Here is a 13,001-nt window from a genome sequence, read left to right as displayed (position 1 = left end):
ATACTCACAAGAGCCATTGCCTCTAGTTAATGGCCAGAATTTAACACATGGTGCCTTGTAGATACAGTTCCACAAGGAATAATTAATAGAGCATGCTAAATTATTTGCAAGGTTGCTAATTTCAACTTAGTTCTAAGATCGAACATGTCAAGAAGTGTTTCAGTATGTACCTTAGGTGGCCCTGGCAGGTCAGCACAATACCAATCCCCTAGGGTTTGGGTATAATTTGCTTATTTCAACTAGATTATCAGTGTAGCAGTAAGACTTTACAAATTGTAATCAGCTGTATCATCGATCACATTATGCACACGATTCTGTGTTTCCATTTTCATGTAATCTATCTTCACTCATTACAATATTTTGATTTTAGTTCTATCGTTAGATAGCACATCATTGAATTTTGGGTAAGGACTTTGTCCTTGACATCGATATTTGCAGAAGGAGATAGACATCACCCTAGACATCAACTAGTTTTGTTTATCCTCATCCTATTGAGGGCCTATGTAAAATTGAGGAGGTCCTGGAACTGTAAGATGAAAAATAGGCTTAAAATCAGTACATTGCACACCATCAGTTGTAATTGTATTTAAAATAAAATGATTTAAGGCAAAAAAAGAAAGTTTGAATATGCACTACTTAAACTTAATCATTATCTGAAGGGCGAAAATAATTGTAGATAGCTCACACTTAGGTTGAAGAACAAATCAAATGTTCAAATCATTCACACCGTCATAAATGAAAGTTGGAATTACTAGGTGAGTGACAGTGTAATCAATAAAGCGGCACACTCCCTGCTGTGCTGCTGGAGGCATGGCTCTTCTCATTATGCTGGACAGGTGCATAAAGCAGTGGCAATCTACCTGCAGCACAGAACGTACCTGGGCATGTGCTCAGGTGACGACCGGGCAAAAAGCAGGCCTGTCTGTGCCATACGCAATTGGACGAGGCTGGACCACACCTTTTGGCCCTGACATGTTGCGACCTGATTCTGACCGTGGGATTGCGCAAAGTCAAATACTCTTGACTTCTTTCGTTTCCTGACTAGACATTTTTAGGTAGGCTTCTACCTTAATTCTAGCATTTTTCCTTTAAGTTAATTCGACTTGGAAAAAAGGAAGGCCAGGTCATCTAAAGGAAGGAAAGTGTCTATTTTGCCAGTTACTTCTTTGATTACTAATTACCTGACCACTGTTAAGGTTGCTATCAACTCAGAAATAATTGCAAAAACAACAATTGATCGACAGAATGCAGAACAATGTCATACATTCACCCCAGTACAGAGATCTGGGCCTAAAGCCATCGTTCTTTTGCTCACTATGCCATTCCAGTTTGAACCCAGCCATATGCAAATCAGTCTTGACCCTGTCAGCATTCCGTCCATCATTTGTTTGCTGTAACATCAACTCAGAGGTAGGCCTTGTGGCAGAAAGAATCAATGCAGTCCAACATCTTATCCAAAACCGACTCTATTCAACTTGCAAATTGATGGACCCATCTATCACATCAGTCTTGTGCTTGTATTCCGTCCAGGCAGATACCAGGTCTTAGTAGTGTCTCAGATGAGTCCACTCCTACAAGTGCTCCATTTCGATTAATTGTCCATTCACAACCTTTTGGAGCTATTAATACCAGTTCTTTTGTAACAAGGGGGTAGTGAGTCAGGTTGAATACAAGGAATAAGGGGTTGGGCTATGAGAACTGTGGCACTCATCTACAACTCCTCCCCCCGAATGCTTGTCCTGCGTTTTTATTTTAAAGGAGGTACCATCCTTGGCATCTAAGCAAAAAGAAGACTGGCAGGACCAAAAACACAAAGTGGTTCGTAGGCTGGGGAAAATGTTGGATGGGTTTCTGACTTGTTTAGGGAGATACTTACTGTTCGACGGGGAAAATGGGTAGGTCATGCACCAAAACATTCCTCTGGTTAGTGCATGGTAATTCATTTTAAAAGTCCTCAAAGCTGGTCAGGTAGCCCCCATCCTAAAGAAAGTATCAGCTGACTCGTCAGACCTGAATAACTAACGCCCAATATCCAACATCTCGACCCTGGCCAAACTACTCGAGAAATGTGTGCACCTGCAGCTTAGTAAACACATTGACCACTTCAAACCTGCTCGACCAATTCCAATCTGGCTTTCGATCAAGGCACAGTACCGAATCAGCCATGACTAACATATTAGATGACGCACTACAAATACTGGACTAAAACAAAGCCTGTTTGTTAATACTACTTGACTTATCTTCAGCCTTCGATACAGTCAAACATGACAACCTACTAGACCTCTTGAAATATAGAATGGGTTTAAGTGGAATGGTGTTAAACTGGTTCTCTTCTTTCCTCTAAAACGGAACACAAAGATTCAAGATCAACCAATCTTTATCTAACCCCACTCCAATCACCTTGGGAGTACCCCAGGGGTCTTCCCTCTCCCCAACACTCTTTAATCTGTTTATGGAACCACTCACTGAGCTTCTCTACTCCTCAAACATCCAATATCACATGTATGCCGACGACACACAACTTTACATTAAGGTCAAATCCCTTGAAAACATCAAGTCCCTTAACTCAACGCTCCAAAAGACACAATCATGGCTGGCAAAGAACCATTTAAAACTAAACACAGTAAAAATAGAATTCCTCTTAATCGCTCCCCCCAACCAAACAACCATCATCCACGAGTGGATGAAGCAAATAACCGCACTTGACGGTCAACCTCTTATCATTGACTCCGCTAAATCTCTAGGAATTACTCAGGACAATAAACTAAGTATGCAGAAACACATCAGCACTGCAACTAAAGAAGCTAATTTTCAGATGAACACCCTGAGAAAACTGAAACCTTTCATACCCGCAAATGACTTTAAACTGGTAGTTCAAACTCTAGTAATTCCCAGAGTGGATTATGGGAGTGTCGCTCTCTGCGGCCTTCCCAGATCAACAACCGCTCCGCTCAGGGCATCAATCAATACTGCTGCTAGACTCATCACAGGCTGCAAAAGAAACTGCCACATCTCCCCGGACCTTCGCTCCCTCAACTGGTTACCGTTTGAAGCCAGAATCCATTTGAAAGTCGCCTGTATGACACATAAGGCATTGCACCACAAAACCCTGAGATACCTTGAGGAGAAACTAGTGCTATCGTGGGGTAACAGATCTACAAGGAGTTCTGATAATCTTCTACTCAAACCACAATTTTTTTCCAAGAAAAATAAATACAATCGCACCTTCTCAGGAATGGCCCCCAGCATTTGGAACGCCTTGCCCCCAGAAACGAGCCTCAATCCATCCGTGTTTTTTAAAAAAAAAAGAAGTGAAATCCATTCTCCTGTCTAAATTCACATGAACTTTCGATTCACTCTTTAGATATATGCTAGTTCCTAATAGTTACCAGTAATATGTTTGCATAATTTCATTCTATTTATGTATATGTATATGTCATTCACCTGTATTTACCATGTGAAGCGCTCTGATACCCGCAAAGGTTTTGTTCGCGCTATACAAAACCGTCAAAATAAAATAAAATAAAAAAATAAAGCAAATCTAGTAGTAGTGAAGCTATTATGAAACTAATGTGTGAAGCAGCATCTCTGTATTTTCCCCCAAAGGGAGCGTGAACGAATGAGGAGAAGACCTCAGATGATGCAAAGGGATATTTTATTCACAATTGGGTCTATACCCCTTGGAGTAGAGCAGATGTTATGGCTCTTAAAGCTGCTTTGCCTGATCCACGGAAAAATCCTGCCGCTTTTTATGAAGAAGTGGAAGGAGCTATTATTTCCTGCACTATGACCCTGCCAGATATTGATTTTTTTTGGAACTTATGTTGCCCCCTGATATGTGGAGAATAATTCGGAAGGTAGACAATATTGCAGCTTGTGGTGATACTTGGGTGCATTTAGAAGAAATAGATGTGGCTAGAGAGCCTGCTCAGAAACCGCCACATCTGAGAATACCCGTCCCACTCGGCGTGACAAATGCAAAAACAACAGTTGATGGACAGAATGCAGAACAATGTCATACATTTACCCCAGTACAGAGAACTGGGCCTAAATCCATCACTTTTTTGCTCACCATGCCATTCCAGTTTGAACCCAGCCATATGCAAATCAGTCTTGACCCTGTGCCCCATGGGAACAGTCCAGCCCGAACTGCCAAGCCAGGCCCTTCCTGGACTGGAAACAAGCATCCTAGGACTGGTTTCGGGCTTTTAGCCCTAATCAGCCAGGATAACTTTATTCCAGTGGCATGGGGAGCACAGGACTCACGTCTGAGCAAACCCGTCCCACTCGGGGTGACAAATGCAAAATCAGCAGTTGATGGACAGAATGCAGAACAATGTCATACATTCACCAAAGTACAGAAATCTGGGCCTAAATCCATCTTTTTTTTGCCAACCATGCTATTCCTGTTTGAATCCAGCCATATGCCAATCAGTCTTGACCCTGTGCCCCATGGGAACAGTCCAGCTCGAACTGCCAAGCCAGGTCCTCCCTGAACTGGAAACAAGTATCCTAGGACCGGTTTCGGGCTTTCAACCCTCATCAGCCAGGATAGCTTGATTCCAGTGGCATGGAGAGCACGGGACTCCCATCTGAGCATACCCGTCCCACTCGGCGTGACAAATGCAAAAACAATGTCATATATTCACCACAGTACAGAGATCTGGGCCTAAATCCTTCCTTTTTTTTCCCATCCACAGTCAGCAGGCCTGGTGGAGCGTACCACTCCACCCCGAAATTGAAACTGGCTAAAATACAGGCTTCCACATCTTTGAAATGGCCTGATGCACTGTCCTTGGCTTTGCCATCTATTAGATCGATACCACATACACAATCTGGCCTCACACAGAATGAGGTGATTTTTGGAAGGCCTATGAATATTTGGGGAATCCCTAAGCCTCGCCCTATAAATGATGTACCCTATGTATTGATGAATGACTATTTGTCTCAGTTGACTGACAGTTTGGCTTCTATTTATCAGCATGTACGGGAAGTTCTTCCAGACAGGTCGCAAGGTGAAGGCCGGGATCTGCGGCCTTGCAATTACATGCCGTATTCCTTCGTAACCCCAGCTACGTTGACAGATCACCACAACATTTTGGTCACCAAGAGAGGACGAGCTGCCTCACATGAAGGACCTGAGGAAGTCTTCCCAGAACACACCCTGCCTGGTACATCTCGATATCAGCTGCGATCCCGGAAGAAAGACACTTAGTTGCTGAAAAAGACTGTTCGAGCCACTGTCCTGGGTGGTTAAAGACTGACTACAAAGGGTGTTAGCCCATTAGTGACTATTCGCCTGAACGTTAGTGAAGAAACCAACGTCTGCCCAGGACCTTAGGGCATCATCTGTTTTGTTATTTGCCGATGAAAATGAGCTTGCCTAAGAAGGAGATCGCTGTGACAATGTGCAACGGCTGTACAATCTGCATCCTTGGTCTGACTTTGACTGCTGCCATCATCGCTACTGTAATGTAGGTAGTGGAGGAAGTAATGCCTGGAGCCTCCTTACCTAACACTACTGTTACATCACTTCGCTCAAAAGAGCCCCATCATTTTGATTTGCTGCTACATGACTAGGATACCGGCAAAATCTGAGAAACAATGTATTTCTTCAAATGTTGCATCAGACACACCAGCTAAGCAATGCTACTAACTGTTGGGTTTGTGGCAAGATTCCTCCTCATCAGAAAATAAAAGGAATCCCATTGTCACTGCTGCCATTCTTTCACAATGGCTCATGCCCAGCTTGGTTCAAACTTCTATATGCCTCTAATGAACAAAGTCTGTTACCCCTACGGAAGATGGGGGCCCACAAACATAAGGGACTGCTTTAGAAATGGATGAATATAGTAAAAGAAGTGCAGCAACAAACTATGTGTATTAAAATTCTAGGTTGGGTAAAGGAAAAGGACCTCTTGTTATCTCTGTTGCCATGACCACTACCCCCCTTTTTGTACAAAGTACAGGCAATCTGCTAGTGGGCCACAGTAAATGTACTGCAGTGTTGCAGATGTCTACGAGAGGCCGAAAACAGTTTCCTTGCATCACATCACACTTATTTTGTTTGTGGAACTAAGGCATACTACTTCCTACATCCAGGCTGGTCTGGTACCTGTTACAAAGCCTTTCTTCTACCACTTGTGTTTTAGCTCCCCCAACCTACCCTCAAGATTTGCAATTGTTCAATCACCATGCTGGTAGTAGGGGAAAACGTGCAATCAATGTCTCTGTTGTCGACCAGACAGATGCTTTGTTCCCTCTGTATTTCCACTTGTACTACTTGTCTACCATTTAAAACAAATGTCCAAAATGTAAATGCCTGTTTAGCAGTAGATCAAGAAGTCAGCAAAATGATACGAATTGATATGTATAACATTTATCGTACCCCTTTTAAAGCATAAGAAAATGTCTTACCTTATGCCAAAAGGGTGTCTCTAGAAAATGTAATATTTTACTTGGCATAAGCTGCAGCCATTTTGGCTGTGGTATCCATTTAGGTTTCCTTCACAATTCTCCCATCCTCTGCTGCTCGTCTTTTTCCCTGCACGTGCTGTCTATTTTAGTTGACTTCCTGACTCAGCTAAAAGCAATATGCATGCTAAAGATTTTGTAAATGCCAGAACACCTGGTCTCAGACTCAACTGTCAATCTCTTAGTGCTGCCATAAGCACTCCTGCTCCCCCTCCCACTTTGCTGACTAAGTGATTTCCCATCTGCCCATGTTTGACGGTACCTATTCCTGTGTTCGCTTGTTCCTTCTATTTGTAACTACACTCTGTATATAAGCACCATGGTCTGTGTATTCAAACCTCTACCTCCTGGAACACTTGAGGATGTTGTATGAACGTGGCCTTACTCATGAGTGAATAAACTTCTTATTTTGAATTCCAGCTTCAGTGTCAATCTCTATTTTATTAGTCTTAAGGACCAGTGGACAGAGAAGGGTGAACCCTGCACCGGCGTGCCCCTTAAAAAAGCACATTTCCACATAAGCAGCCTTGAGTTGTTGGACAGAATCGTTTCAGCATCACAATTTTTACTTAACCTAGAAGACCGAGTTGTTTTACTTCAGAAGATGGGCTATAAGTAAAGTTTTGAAGTATGAAGGTAGTATGATCTTTATCACCTTCAGATCTTGGTTATTGTTAGTGAATAGTTGCTCTTTGGACAAGCTTTTCATAGAGTGTACACTAATCTTAGTAGATACTTTTTAATACTCTGTGGTGTATGTTTCATGAGAGTTTCACTGTCTTCAAACAGTGTGGTACAGAGTAAACTCTCTCCATAGAGTAGACAATGTTAACTGTTCCCACGTTTCTACTTATATCCTTGTCATTTCTTAATGTAGGTACAGGGACAGTCAGGGGTCTGATAAGGGTAAAGACTGTCCATAGTAGGGCATTAGTTATGTAACACAGCTTCAGTATCTGCAGAAACTTGGTTTCCCTGAACAGTTGTGTACAGATTGAACATTGTGTGAAGGGTAGGTTACCCTTTCTTTTATGGTTGATAGTGAACATGAACTCAGCTACCCATCAACTGTAGGTATAGGGTAAATGTCGCACATAACACACACTCACTTTACCTAAGGGGGTTGTAAGTATGATAGCCGTAGTGAAGCTTCATATTATTCTGAGCTATTTTGCACTTACATTCATAGCTCACAGGTATAACACCTGTTTAAAGAGCAATGTGCACAAAAGAAGCTTGGATGATGTCATGAGTGATGTAATCAATTATGTAATTTGAGACATCTTTAGTGATGTCATAGAACATGTCATGAGTGATGTAATAGTAATATCTGAGGTCATAAGCAGTGCATGGAGGGGGCGTGGCTTGGATGTCGAGCGGACTGGCGGCGTGAGCCCGGGGCTCCGCTCCCGATCCCCGCTTTTATCCTGAAAAACTGCACGAAATCCACCCTAAAGTGCATCATTCGATCACTTAAGGACACCTGAACAGCATGGAACCCCCGAGCGACGGATTCAAGGTACCCACGGCGCTCATCGGCTCGAGTGAAGAATGGAGAAGCGCCGAAGGGGGGATGGAACAAGATGGCGACCGGAGCTGGCTCTCGAGACCCCAGTTGGCAAAGTCCCCTTAGCGCCTCTTTGGGGGATGGCCTGAGACGAAGGGGTTGTCGCCTGAGCCCGCTTGCTTATTCCACCGCGCTGTGAGCAGGGGAGCTTTCCGGACCTGCTGCTTGAGTAGGTCAGGTCTCCTACGAACAAAGGTTGAGGAGCGCAAGATGGTGGCCGCCCTGGCACCAAAGGGCCGTGGAGAGCTCAGCGCCTAGTAGTAGTGCGGGGAGACGAGAATATCCTGGCTCAGGGGCGCACTGGGCACGCATCCGGACACATCCTGAGAGAGGCCCTGGACTCCACGACGGCAAAGTGGGAATTGCCTACCCCAGGTTGTCGCCCCATGGAGGGATCGAGGTGCGGGCCTGGTCGCCGGAAGGAGCCGGGTTCGGAAGACTGAGTGCCTCCGGGACGACATTGACTGGGGCCAACGGAGGTTGCACCGGCGAACTGAATCCCACTTTCCCTGAGGGGCCTGGCGGCCTGGGGTCAGAGTTGACTTGATCCTGTTGGCGACGGAGCGTGAGCCTATGCTGCCAAGCTGGTTGGGTTGCGGGGCTCCCTGCCGATTTCAGACATTGGAGAATCGGGGCCGAGTGAACATTGAAGGTGCCCTCCACTGACCGGACGGAGAGTTCTGAGAATTCTTCCCCCCTCCTCTTCTCCAGTGAACGGAATGGGGAAACCTAGAGGAAAAGTGGAGGAGGCTGCGAGCTCGGGAGTAGCGGAAGGCCCACCACAGTCCCCGACGGACCTGCAGCAGCTGCAAAATTGCATCTTGGAAGCCATTCAAGCCACCAAGGAAGCGCTACAGCAGGATATTGCCCAAGTGGCGACGGGCCTGGGATTGTTGCGGGCTGACCACGATAAACTGAAGGATAGGGGCAAAGCTGTGGAACAAACTCTCAAGGAGATACTGCCCGAGCACAAGTTTATGGAAGGGAGACTAGAAGACGCGCTGGACCGCATCCAGGCCTTGGAGAGGAGGGCGGAGGATGCTGAAAACCGTAATAGGCGCAACAACGTGCGCTTAGTGGTCCTTCCGGAACAGAAAGAAGGGGACGATATGGTGGGATACCTCGAACAATGGCTGAGGACGGAGGTGGCACCAGAGGGTCTTTCTCCCTTCTTCACGTTGGAACGGGCGCACAGGGTCCCGGCTCGACCTCCTAAACCGGGCCAAATGCCCCGCCCGGTAGTGATAAAATTGCTGCATTACAAGGACCTACAACGAGCTACAACGAGTAAGGGATGTGGGACCTTTCCAGGTGGACAATAGCAGGGTGACGCTTTTCCCTGATTACACGTATGAAACGCAGAAATTACGGGCCTCGTTCATGTCGCTCAAAAAAGAACTTCGAGCTGAGGGTCTGGCGTATTCACTTCTGTTTCCGGCCAAACTCAGGGTGGTGGTGGACGATAAGGCACTATTCTTCCACAACTCGGCAGAAGCCTGGGCGTGGTGGGACACGTACAAAGCCGGCACCGATGGGGCGAAGCACAGAGCTGAAGACGAAAGGACCCAGCAGCCAACTCGAAAACCGCAGAGGATCCGGAAGCGCCGACAGAGACCCAAGAAACCGACGGAATCACAGACTGAAGGCAAGAGAAAGGCCACGCTGCAAGCGGTAATGGAACTTTCGGGGACTACGAGATCCAGATCGTGCGACAGCTCGGAGGCGGAGGGTCTAGTTATTTGCTCAGAAGCGGAACAATCGGACTTGAACAGTGTTAAGGGCCCGGACATCACGCCACAGACGTCGGGAGGCCTTATGGACGAATGAAACTGGAGATGCCCCATGTCGGGATGGTAAGGTGCCTGGGGGTGCCTTGGCTGGCAAATGGTGACAAACACTAGGAGAGGGTCGGAACACTAGACTTGCATGGGGGATCATGGGCTGGAGGTAATGGGACTAGTTTGACCACCTTCGGAGCCGAGCAACGCCTTTCGGGCCCATAAGGCCACCGTAGTGTCGACTGCGGGATAGTCAGTTTTTTGGGGGTAGGACGCTAGGTCCTCAACAAGTTTGGATGGGAGCTGCGCTTGCTAGGCTGGGCCCTGTTCTGGGGGGGAGGGTGCTTAGAGTAGTTGGGGGTGCTCAAGGCAGGGTGGGTGGGGAGGGGGGTTCTGTTGCGTTGGGACTGGGGGGGGAGTGTGACCCTGTGTGCCGGGCTGGACACCGTTACTAGACTTTGCAGTGCAACATGGGATCATGGCTAATAACGGACATGTGAAGTGTTTAACCTGGAATGTGAGGGGTCTACGCACGATGGCACGGAGGCATAAAATACATGCATACTTGGTTCGAAGAGGGGTGCAGATAGCGCTGCTGCAGGAAGCAGGAGGGTATGGCGCTACAGAGGAGGTGGAGGGGACAACTGTGTCACACCACATATTCCGCATTCGCCAGGGGGGTGTTGATTTGTGTGCAGGCGGGAACTCCTTTTCAAGCCCATAGACACATCATAGACCCGGAGGGTAGGTTTGTAGCAGTGGAAGGCAAACTGTCTGGCGCTCTGGCGGGGTTCTTAGCTGGCCCCATTATAATGGGAGGGGATTTCAACTCGGTGACCGATGTGGAGCTGGATAGATCTCATCCTCCACTAGGGACGTCTCCCATACACCGACTGGCGAAGCGTAGGGTGCACTGGCAGGAGAGTTGGGAACTCCAGGATGCCTGGCGGGTGCATCACCCAACGGTGAGGGATTATTCCTTCTACTCTGGGTTGCACGACCTCCATGTCCGCTTGGACACTTTCTTGTGCTCCTCACAGGTGTTACCGGCGGTATCCAACTCGGAATACCTTGCACGCACGATCTCTGACCACAATCCCCTACTGCTGACCCTCAATTGGATGCCTGAAACATCGAGGGTCTCGACGTGGCAACTGAGGCCAGACACGCTGGATGACTTGGTGTTCAGGGAGGCGCTGGGGGACCGGGTCACGAGCTACTTCGAGGAGAATGAGGGCACGGCGTCGACTAGAGCATATGAGTGGGACGCCTTTAAGACATTTATCAGGGGCCACTGTTTAGGAAAGTACACGGGGGCTCATAGATCTCTGTTAGACGATCTGGACAGAGCAGAAACAACATTGCGCGCTGCTGAGAAGGAGCGCCCCAACCGCCCGAAGTTACAGGAGACGGTGAGTGCTGCCGAAGAAGCGGTGGCTGTGGAGATGGAACGGCTTCGCTACTTCGATCATAAATCCTTCTTGGCAAGGGCGCACGTGCAGGGGGATAAAGCGGGGACGCTGCTGGCCTGGTTGGCCAACCCCACAAGACGGAGCCACCCTATTTTAGCCATTGAAGGGGAGGACGGCCTAGTTCGCCACACCCAAGCGGAGATTTTGGAGCGCTTCCGCTCGTAATACGAGACACTCTACGAGAGCGCGCTCGAGGGGTGGGAGACTGAGATAACCGCTTTCCTGGAGGGCCTGCAGCTGCCGCGCTTGGAACCAGAACAGGCGGAGGCTCTGGGCAGGGGCATTGAACTGGGCGAGATAAGGAGTGCGGTGAAGAAGATGGCCCAAAACAAAACCCCGGGTCTGGACGGGCTTCCGGTCGAATTTTATAGCAAGTATATTGATCTACTTGCCCCGAGGCTTAAGGCGGTGTACAATGAGGCTAGGGCTCGGGGGGGGGGGGCTCCCCGCTTCCATGTGCGAGGCGCTCATGATCCCGCTTCTGAAGCAGGGCAGAGAGAGCAAACATCCAGCCTCCTACAGGCCACTGTCCATGTTGAAGGTGGACTACAAAATCCTGAGTACCATCTTGGCGACCAGGTTACTGCAACACATGACGATGTTGGTCCACAGGGACCAGTCTGGCTTCATTCCCGCCCGCAACACGACTGCTAACATACGTCGATTGATTCGCCTGCTGGGGGAACAGTGGCCTGCCACGCACACGCCGGTGGTCCTGTCGATTGATATAGAAAAAACATTCGACAGCCTGGAGTGGGAGTACCTATACAAGATTATGCAACACTTCAGCCTTGGGGACGGGTATATACGTTGGACGAAAGTCCTACACGCCTCGGCGGTTGCACGGGTGCGGGTGGGTCCCCTTGTGTCGGACCCATACCCAGTTAGTCGAGGCACCAGGCAGGGATGTTCCCTATCTCCCCTGCTGTTCGCTTTAGCTATTGAGCCCTTCGCGGCGGAAGTCTCTGTCGTGGGCTTGACCTATCAGAGACAACCACACCTTGTCTCATTATACGCAGAAGATCTTCTGTTATATCTGGAAAACCCGAGGGAAGCATTGGAAGGGGCGTAGAGGCTCCTGGTGGCCTTTGGCAGATTGTCTGGGCTGCCGGTGAATTGGCCTAAGTTGTGCCTATTCCCGTTACGTCACGGCGAACAGGCTCCTATCATCAGTACACAGCTGGCCTGGGCGCCAGATTGCCTGAAGTATCTGGGAGTGTATATATACCACAAGGCTGCGGAACTGCTGGAGGGCAACGTGGGGCGCTGTAAACGGGCGCTACGTGGTAATATGACCTTCTGGTCTACTCTCCCGCTATCGGTCACCGGACGTATATCCCTGGTGAAAATGATAGCCCTCCCGCGCCTCCTCTATTACTTCCGCACGCTGCCAGTCTGGATACCTAGGTCGATCTTTTGACAGCTGAGATCTTTATTGATCTCTTTCCTCTGGGGTACGGGTAGGCGCAGAATTGCTCTGACAACGCTGCTCCGGCCGAAGGATGAGGGCGGCATGGCAGTCCCCGACTTTGAGTTATATTATCTGGCAGCGCAGCTGCAGAATTTCACGCAGGAGGTGGCGCGGGCGTACCGTGGACCGGAAGAGAACAGGGAGGCGGGTACCCCCCACCGTGTACTGGCCTTCATCACTTTACAGCAAAAGCTGTTCCTCAGGGATCTGTCGCTGGAAGAGCAGACGTACAGACTCTG

The 13,001-nt window shown here is 48.2% G+C and overlaps 1 protein-coding gene across 4 annotated transcripts in view; it reads left to right on the top strand.

Moving 5' to 3' along the window:
• Nucleotides 1-13,001, top strand: part of ARL15 (ARF like GTPase 15) — a 1,767,906-nt gene that overhangs the window by 1,053,491 nt on the left and 701,414 nt on the right. The window lies entirely within an intron of this gene.

This window comes from Lissotriton vulgaris, chromosome 3_1, assembly GCF_964263255.1.
Source record: "Lissotriton vulgaris chromosome 3_1, aLisVul1.2, whole genome shotgun sequence".
Lineage (NCBI taxonomy): Eukaryota > Metazoa > Chordata > Amphibia > Caudata > Salamandridae > Lissotriton > Lissotriton vulgaris.
This window is presented reverse-complemented; position numbering and strand designations above follow the sequence as displayed.